This window comes from Symphodus melops (genome assembly GCF_947650265.1).
Source record: "Symphodus melops genome assembly, chromosome: 16".
NCBI lineage: Eukaryota > Metazoa > Chordata > Actinopteri > Labriformes > Labridae > Symphodus > Symphodus melops.
The window spans coordinates 20105705-20114493 of NC_136706.1; positions in this window are offsets into that span (position 1 = coordinate 20105705).

An 8789-nucleotide genomic window follows, 5' to 3' on the forward strand; every position below is an offset into this window, starting at 1 on the left:
GCAACTTTTCCATGCAGAAAGCCAGTGCTAGAAATTCAGTCTCTATTTAAGCATGACCTCGCTCTGTTGATGTGAGTGCTTGGCTTGCCAATGTGACTGACTTGCCCTTTCTTCTTGGCTGCACCCAAACCTGTCGGAGGCATCGCACTGTGCCGTCAGTCCTTCCTCTGGGCTGTAGTACTTCAGCACAGGAGCATTTGCAATGGTCTCCTTCAGTGTCAGAAAAGCTTCCTTGTGTTGTTCTGTCTCAGCAGCTCACACTGGTCAGAGAGGTGTGAGCAGAAGTTGACAGGTAGTTGACCATACCCAGCAGTCATTGAACAGCTTTCACATCTGCTGGTTGTGGCGTCTGTTTGATGGCACACATCTTTTCAGCATCTATCTTTAGTCCATCCGCTGACAGGAGATGTCCAAGGTTTGCGGCCTCCTTTTGTCTCAGTTTGAACTTGTCTTCTCATTGGGAGGTTTGCAGACAGACTGGAGACACACATTAGTGTGAGAGAAACACGGTTAAGTGTATTTTGGATATGTGACTTTTTAAAGGAACACTTTATGATATAGCATTAACTATCCTGCAGCCATATTAACATGTGAGAGAGATCAGTGGTGTGCTTGACCACAGCTACATAGTAATGATGCCTGCACACAGAATAATGAGGTTGTCTTTGCCATTTTATTTGTTCCAGTTCTCCTTAAAGTCACCTTATCCTTATTAAAAAGAACTTGACTTGTTTACTTTAACATACAAAATGTAAGACAGTTAAGACTTTTTAATTGGTTGCAGATGTTTTTGGGTCTGTTAGGATGACAAAATGTTTCCTGCAGACGTTTTCTACTTTTATTAGCGAAAAAACAAAAGTTTGTAGATTTTTTGTATTTGTTGAGAGAGGCCCTGTTTGTCTTTTTAGCTGTTTACTGTCAACTCCTGATCCCGTCCGCTAATTAAGCTTTTGTTGTTTTTTTTTTTTTAATATGTAGCCACAGAGATGTGTAACTCTAGGTCACCGTCTGAGTCTGAAGCTCTGCTAACAAAGCTGGACTCCAATGTGAGAGCAGATGATGTCGCCCAGGAAGAAACGGAAGCTGGAGCTAGAGAGAATAGAAAAAACACCCCAAGACTGTTGAAATGTCCTTCTTGTGGTAAATCGCTCAGAGTGAAGTGTTTGATGGGGAGACACTACCTGACTCATTCCAAACCTCACCTCTGCTCAGAGTGCGGCAAACGTTTCCTCAACACTGAAGGGACTCGTCGCTCATTCAAGACGTCACACCGGAGAGAAGCTTTACAAATGCTCAGAGTGAAACAGAGTTTGCTTACAAGTCCACCTTTGTCAGACACGTGTCGACACTCACTGAAGAAACCAGACACACAGACCTGCATGCTATGAGACGATTTTCTTTAGAGTGAAAAGATACATTTCTGTAATGTGTCTTCAATCATTGAATTGTCTCATTTGTCTTAATTATAGTTTCATTAAACTGCCTTTTCTTTTTTTGGGTTTCATGTTAAAAGTTAAAATTCAGACAATCAAAAATAAACTTCGCAGCACAGATGTTTAGCCTGCTCAACTATTTTCAAACATCCTGTCATATTAAGCTTTAAGTAAATATTTGTTAGCAGCCTTTAAAATGACAGAAAGCACCAACATTTTGTGACGATGACTGTAAGTCATTGTTACCTGAACCTCCTTGGTGTAGATGTTTGTGATTGGTCCAGAATAGCAGGCTTTGAGATTTATTCCCTTTGTCCAGCACTGACTTCAGATGATGTTGATTTTCTCCTGCCTATAAAATATTGAAGGTGACCTCTAGAAAGTGAGACAACATTTTGATCTCTGCTGTCTTCATTAGCAGTTGTTGAAATGCTTTTTGTTGTTTTTTTTTCGTTCTTTAGTTTTCACTTGGTGGATTTGAGTGGAATCACAGGAATTATTTACATGTGGGTAATTATCTTTATCATTAAGCAAAGGCAGGCCAATAATGAACACTTGGTCGTGCCTGAGAACTTGAATTAAAGCACTGAGCGGACACAGCAGGAGTGAAGTCACTAAACACAGCTCTCTCTGTCCATGTTTATTATTTACATCCTGGGATGTAAATAATAAAGACAAAAAGAAGAATATAATAGTAACTGTCACAGTTCTGGATGCACAATATTCACTTCCCCTTGTATTAGAAATGCCACGTTTACATCTCTACAGTGGGATGCCAGCACTGAATATGTGCTGATCTTTATTTCACCTTGTTGCAGTGTAAATAAAGCAACTGGGGGTTGAATCAATATAAGAAACACAACATACCCAGCAGTGAGCAGATTACTAGGCTGTGTTTTACATTAAAGACACTGGGAAATGATGTTGTGGATGAATTGAAGCGAGTAGAAGGTTTTCATGTTGACTTTAACCTCCTTTATAAAATAAAATAGTTTTGTGAAAACCTTCATGGACAACACACGGTAAGAGTGATATCAGAAGTCAGGTGTATTGTTCTGTTCACTGTGAAACAAAGAGTGGTGTTTTAATCCTCTGTATGTCCACTAGATGGTGTCTGAGGATCAACATTAACTCAAAGACTGTTCTCTGAGAAATACACTATCAACAGGTGTGGATACAGACAGTCACTAATATAATCACAAAGATTCCTTTTAAAAAGTCATAAAATTTGAACTTCTTTGATCCAGTTAAGAGACATTAAACCATGTTTTGATCAGTGTGTTACACAGAGCTTTAAATGGATGAATTTATTCACATCTGTCGCTTCATGTTCTAGACGTCTTTTCACGGTAAATGAAAGATAACAGATAACTATCAGCAAAAAAAAAGAAAGGTGATTGCTTGAAATGATTTATACTGTAAGACCCTTTGAAACTGGAAGAGATGTGATCAGAGGGCGAGAGGTGAAACGTCAGGGGCCTGGAAGTAGTTTAAAAAGTAATGTCTGAATAGTCATTTTTATTTTCTTTCACCGTTTCTTAATGTGACAAGCAACATTTAAACTAAATGTTTAAGAGAGAATAAACCTGTGACACATGCTTTTTGGGTTTGTTTTGACATGTAAAGGGTTTCATGATCTGCCTGTGGAGAGTTCAGCTGAGTCGTTGTTCACTTTTTAAATCTCTCCTAAAGAAACAGTCACCTGCGAGCCTTTCCGGATTTGACATGAATTAAAATTTATACTTCTCTAAATTCCTTTGGGAGAATTTTTTCTTTTTGTGTTAATTTTATTTAATTTAATTTCTTATAATGTGTTTGATTTTTTTTTTACTTTTACTTTACCAGGAAATAGAACTCATTGAGATTAAAAATCTCTTTTTCCATCGTGTCCTGTACAAGACAGGCAGCTGTAAAATTAGCACACTTTGTTTCTTACAAACACTGAGAAGCCAAACATACATGTTTTAAAATACACCATGAGATCTGAAGAGAGACACATTCCTTTAAATATATTGCAGGACAGGAGCCACAGACCATGGCCCGGAGGGTCTAGTTAGTTGAGTTGGTCATCTCTTGAATGGGAGGTCGGGGGTTAATCCTTGATTATTATTTTTTAAAGGCTATAGCTTCTGAATTTTGTTGTCAGATAAAAACATTGTTTTTATCCTTTGCATTATTCTGGGTAGGTAAGTCTTTCTGTGTGTGTCGAGGGTCTATGGTTTAACATTCAGTATGGTTTTGTGTGCTTTCGCACCCCCTAACGGTCTCAGAGTGCAACTGCACTGTCATGGCACAGTGCTGATATGCTTCCCCCTCTTTTTGACAACAGTGTCATCATTACCTGACATCCAAATCCGTTGTGAATAATATCTGCAGGGATGTGCACACGCTGCTTCATGCTGGGTCACTGTCTCTCTTTTTAGCTTCATCTGTCACCGTCCTCTTTTTCTTAGCCTCATTGTATCTACAGTACTGAGACGGGCTAACTGTCTTCTTTTCATGAATTAAGGCTGGTTTGTGACTGTAAAGCTGTATGAATCTCAGATGACCTGCCCACTGCAAGAATAGAAATACAGTTTCATTCTCCCTGTTGGAAATTATTGTGATATTGAAACTACTAGTTAAAGGCAATATACTTGTTGCTTTAAGAGTTTAAGAGTTTTCTGGATGTGATCTATATTACCCACCTCCTAACAGGTTGCTGCGTACAGAAACACACTTAGTTTGGGTGTTGAGAAATGAAACCTTAATCCTCTCATAAAGCTCGGTCTGTGTTGATCTTTTGTTGCTGCAGCAGCAGCAGCAGCGTTTGACTGTTTCCTTTTATGACTCTGTCTGAGACCGCAGGTCAAACACTTCTAATACCAGTTTATTGCATTTAGCATAAGCTCCGGGCCAGCTGTGGGTAATACTGCGAAGAATTCAGTGTTTTTATGGAGCTGAAGCTCCTGCTGAGTCCGACGTCGAAGCTCTATTTTTCGAGAAGTTTTTTTGAAAAACGCATGATAGCACCGAAACATACACATGTTTATAATTAGAAACATTACTAGAACAGATAAATATAACAATGTGAAGATGAGGAGAGAAATGCAAGAGATCGATGGTGTCTGATAAGAGGTTGAAAATTGGACAGTTGTCACTTCCTGGCAAAACGGCAGGAATTTCATTAAGGTGTTGCTGTTTATGCCCGTGGCTGTAGGTATTTGCAATCTGGGCTCGCTGTGTGTCCATTGGCGTGTGCTGCGAATGGTTCAACTAGAGAGTCTCAACAAGAGCAATGTGAAGAATAACAACATGTTTGGAATCTTGCACAGGGATCATGATGCAACAGCTTCTCACAAAACTTTGATTTCCTTGAATAAATCGATCGAAGCCAACAGTCTGACCGTAATGGAAAAAGATTTCTGTTCATCTACAGCAGGGGTGTCCAAAGTGCGGCCCGGGGGCCATTTGTGGCCCTTGAGTGGATTTTTTGTGGCCCTTGACTTCAAATTGAAGAATCGGTAGATTTTGGCCCCAGGCCTCATCAGATGGTATATTTCGTTCTTTTCTTCTTTTTCATGTTAGCGAGGGAGACCTATAAAAGCCTGACTATTCTTTCCAAAAAATTAGAACACAACAGTTTCCCACTGCAACTAGTTATTGTGTATTTACATTATTTTTTGAAGAGGTCAAAATACAAAAAGTTCCTTCCAATATTAAAAAAAAAAAAAAAAAAAAAACCCTGTGGCCCGTGAGCGATTCTAACTCGACAATTTTGGCCCGCAAGAAAAAAAGTTTGGACACCACTGATCTACAGTTTGAACAATTTTTTTGTTATCCTTAAATGATTCTCTTCCGATGAAACTCCAGCACTGCGCCTGTCTTCCCCAACTCGCTGGCAGGCAGGATGGACGCTTGGCGAGGGAGGGCTCACTGGAAAAAAAAAAAACAAAAAAAACATGTCAAAGCTTCTCTGCGAAACGTAAACCAGCTGAGAGAAGCATCCCCCCCATCAGTGTGAACACAGAGAACAACAAACCCAGAGAGAGTTCGGTCTCTTTTCAGAAACTCATTGCACTTCCTACTTTTTCTTTTTTTTTTTTACTATAAATTATGAGAATGTAGCATCAATCTTTTAAAGTGAAAGATTTCTGACCTCTCCTTCGGCTCTGTCTTTACTCTCCATCACCAGTACTGTACACTTACTTACAACCCACCACCTAATGCTCAGAGTGTTCATATGACTGTTGGTTAGAAGAGTAGTCTGCACTTTCGATTAGCAAGAGGATAGCAGTGAACAATAATCCAGAGACAGTGTTTGATTTTTGCCTTTATTGCAGACGACACACACACACCCACACATGCAGCATGCACACAAGCTCCACCCACTCGACTGTATTTCAACCACACTGGAAAGAAAGGAGTCACTAGTGTTCTTACCAACACCACCTGAACAACACTCTCCATCCATAACCAGCACTCCAGTCCAAAGCTGGTGCTCACCTGCAGTTGTCACTGTACATGCTGATCATGATCACGATCCATGATACCAATAATCGATCATTTTGCACCATTGATCTTTCTGCATACACACAGCAGTTCTCGGTTCACTTAATTTCAGAAACAGCAGCAGCATCAATAGGTTTGGATGAAACTGCTGCTGCCTCCCTGATCGACCCTCCTGCTTCTTTCATTTCTCGTGCACCGCCGCTCCCTGCACGCCGTCTCACTGTGATTAATGTGAGACACTTTCAGGGGTCACTACCCCGATGGTCAGCTGGAGCTGTGAGGTGACAGAGAGTCACTGACTGCAGAGTGATGAACTGTAGGGGCAGAATGCAGGAAATCAGCATGCAGAGATGCTTTTCCTGCTGATCGTTTGATCCGAGCTCCAGATACAGTGAGAGACACACACACACACACACACAGACAGACAGACAGACAGACAGACAGACAGACAGACAGACAGACAGACAGACAGACAGACAGACAGACAGACAGACAGACAGACAGACAGACAGACAGACAGACAGACAGGTTTACTTAATGGAGGGACCGATTATCTATAGTCATGTATTTTGTCTATAGTAAGAAAATGAACAATTACCTGTAGATTTCAAAGCATATAGGGAATGAAAGGATTTCATAATTTTGATCTTTAGACATGATGATGAATAGAAAGTAAGTATTAAGATACAATTAGAGTTCAGACTAGAGACATTAAATCATTTTGGGAATTGCAACCATTTTTTATGGTGCACTTTTTTTTACCTTGAAGAAACATGACAAACATACTGTATAAATGTTCTTAGGGCGGACAAACGTCCTCAAATTATTGGTGTCCTCCTTCGCAGACTAATGATGTCCTTTCAGTTGTCTTAATTTATAGTTCTGAGTTCAGGTTTGTGTCAGAGAGTGAAAGTTTGGCCTCATGCTTGATCTGATCTAGATAACATGACTCTCTCTTCTTTGAGTTGCATTGCTCTGGGGTTACTTCTGCAGTGTGATTTAGGTCATTGTCCATCTGTTCTGTGTAATGCTGTCCAATAAACTTTGGTGATTTTGGCTTGGACACTTTTTTCTTATTTTATTCAGCTGCTTTTGTCACATCTGGACAAATACCACGAGTGACCCAGTGACATTTGAATGCCATCACATTGACTCCAGTTTTACAACTTGATGTCATGATTAGTTCAAATCCTTCTCAACATGTTTGGTTGATATTCAAACCCCTCACTTACATCTGTCCAAACACAAGTAATCAATGGTTTTGAACCCTTTAATATGAATGAAAGCTAGTCTGGAAATCCAGTCCTTTTCTGTCTCTGAGCACCACTATTTTCTCAGAATGTACCAAACTGTTAATTTAGTCCGCTCATTGTTCCCACTATTCACACTTTTTTTTTTTTTTTTTTTTACTAAGAACTGTTTCTGTTGATCTGTGACTTCTTATGGTCACATGTTATGAGTTCACAGCATCAACTTCTAAATGGAAGTGCTAAACTTGTATCTCCAGACTTAATGAAATATGGTCTCATGGCTGCCAGGTATCAATATTCATATTATTTTAATAGCAAATGTGCTTTTTTAATTTGTAGTTGCTGAAAGTGTTTCACATTTTATTTTGAACATGCATTGTTAAGGATTCATGCTCATGTTCAATTAGACTAAAATACAGACAGATCAGGTTGTGAGGTTCATGCAGCCTTTCACAGGGTTTGTTTATGATCACAGTGTTGGTCAGTCTGTGAGCTCGACTCCCTGAGAATGTTTTCAGTTCTTGATTCAGTTTAATTTGTTGGACAAAATTTGCCATTAAAAACCTTAATGGCAATATATTGTATCACAATTCTTGCATGTCGCAAACATTTTCAAAACTGCTGTAGTTTCGTATCGTGGCTCAGGTGTCGTGATATCGTATCATGAGGCCTCTGGTGATTCCCACCTCTTGAACCAATGACGTAATTGACCAAAAAATATATAGATAAATAGATAATAGAGGGACTGTAATCTAATGAACAAAATAAGAAGGGATGGGTGAATCTGATCTGTGGTAGAATGATATAAAAATAAATGGATTATTGTGGGTTAAATAAAAGAATTGACTGACGGATCAATTGATTGATGGACGGACTGAGATGGATGGATATGTGGCTGGCATGTCAGATGGACAAATGTAAAGATTAGTGGTGTGAAAATATATGGATGAAAGTAAAGCTAATGCATAAATGAATGAATAGCAATGATTCGATGGTTGGATTGATGGCTGGCTGGATCTAGTATCTGGACTGTTGTCGCAGGCCACAGAAGCAGATCAATGAGTGTCAGCTGACTGGGCATGAGACTGTGTGAAAGTGATCAATCACATGTGGGTCCACAGCTCACTGACATGAAGTCTCTGACCTTGGATAGACACCATTAATTAAAACTCTGTTAAGCTCTTTATCATTCAGTGCTCGGCACTCGTGAGGACGGCCAATCAGTCAGCAGAGGCAGCTAGCTGTCAGCAGAGAGCGGGGTAATGTGAGCCTTCAATGTGCTTACATCACTGCATTTAGCAACATGCTAACACAATGCTGTTTGACTAGTAATATCAACATTTATCTGTGGTAAAATTAGCCGATACTGAATACAGAATAATTGTTTCACATTCAGAATATTCTATTCTATTAATGTCACTGGAGGTGGTGTGTACTTGTTGAAGGAAATACTTCTAATCTTATTTATTATTTCTTCGTCATTGTGACTCGTTTCATTTAGATTTAGTTTTAAAACACACATGCCATGTGATTCTCAACAAATAAAAACATCAATTTTAACAAGCCGGCTGCGTGCACCCAAAGTTAAAATAGTATAGTGGGTGTTTTTTTTAAA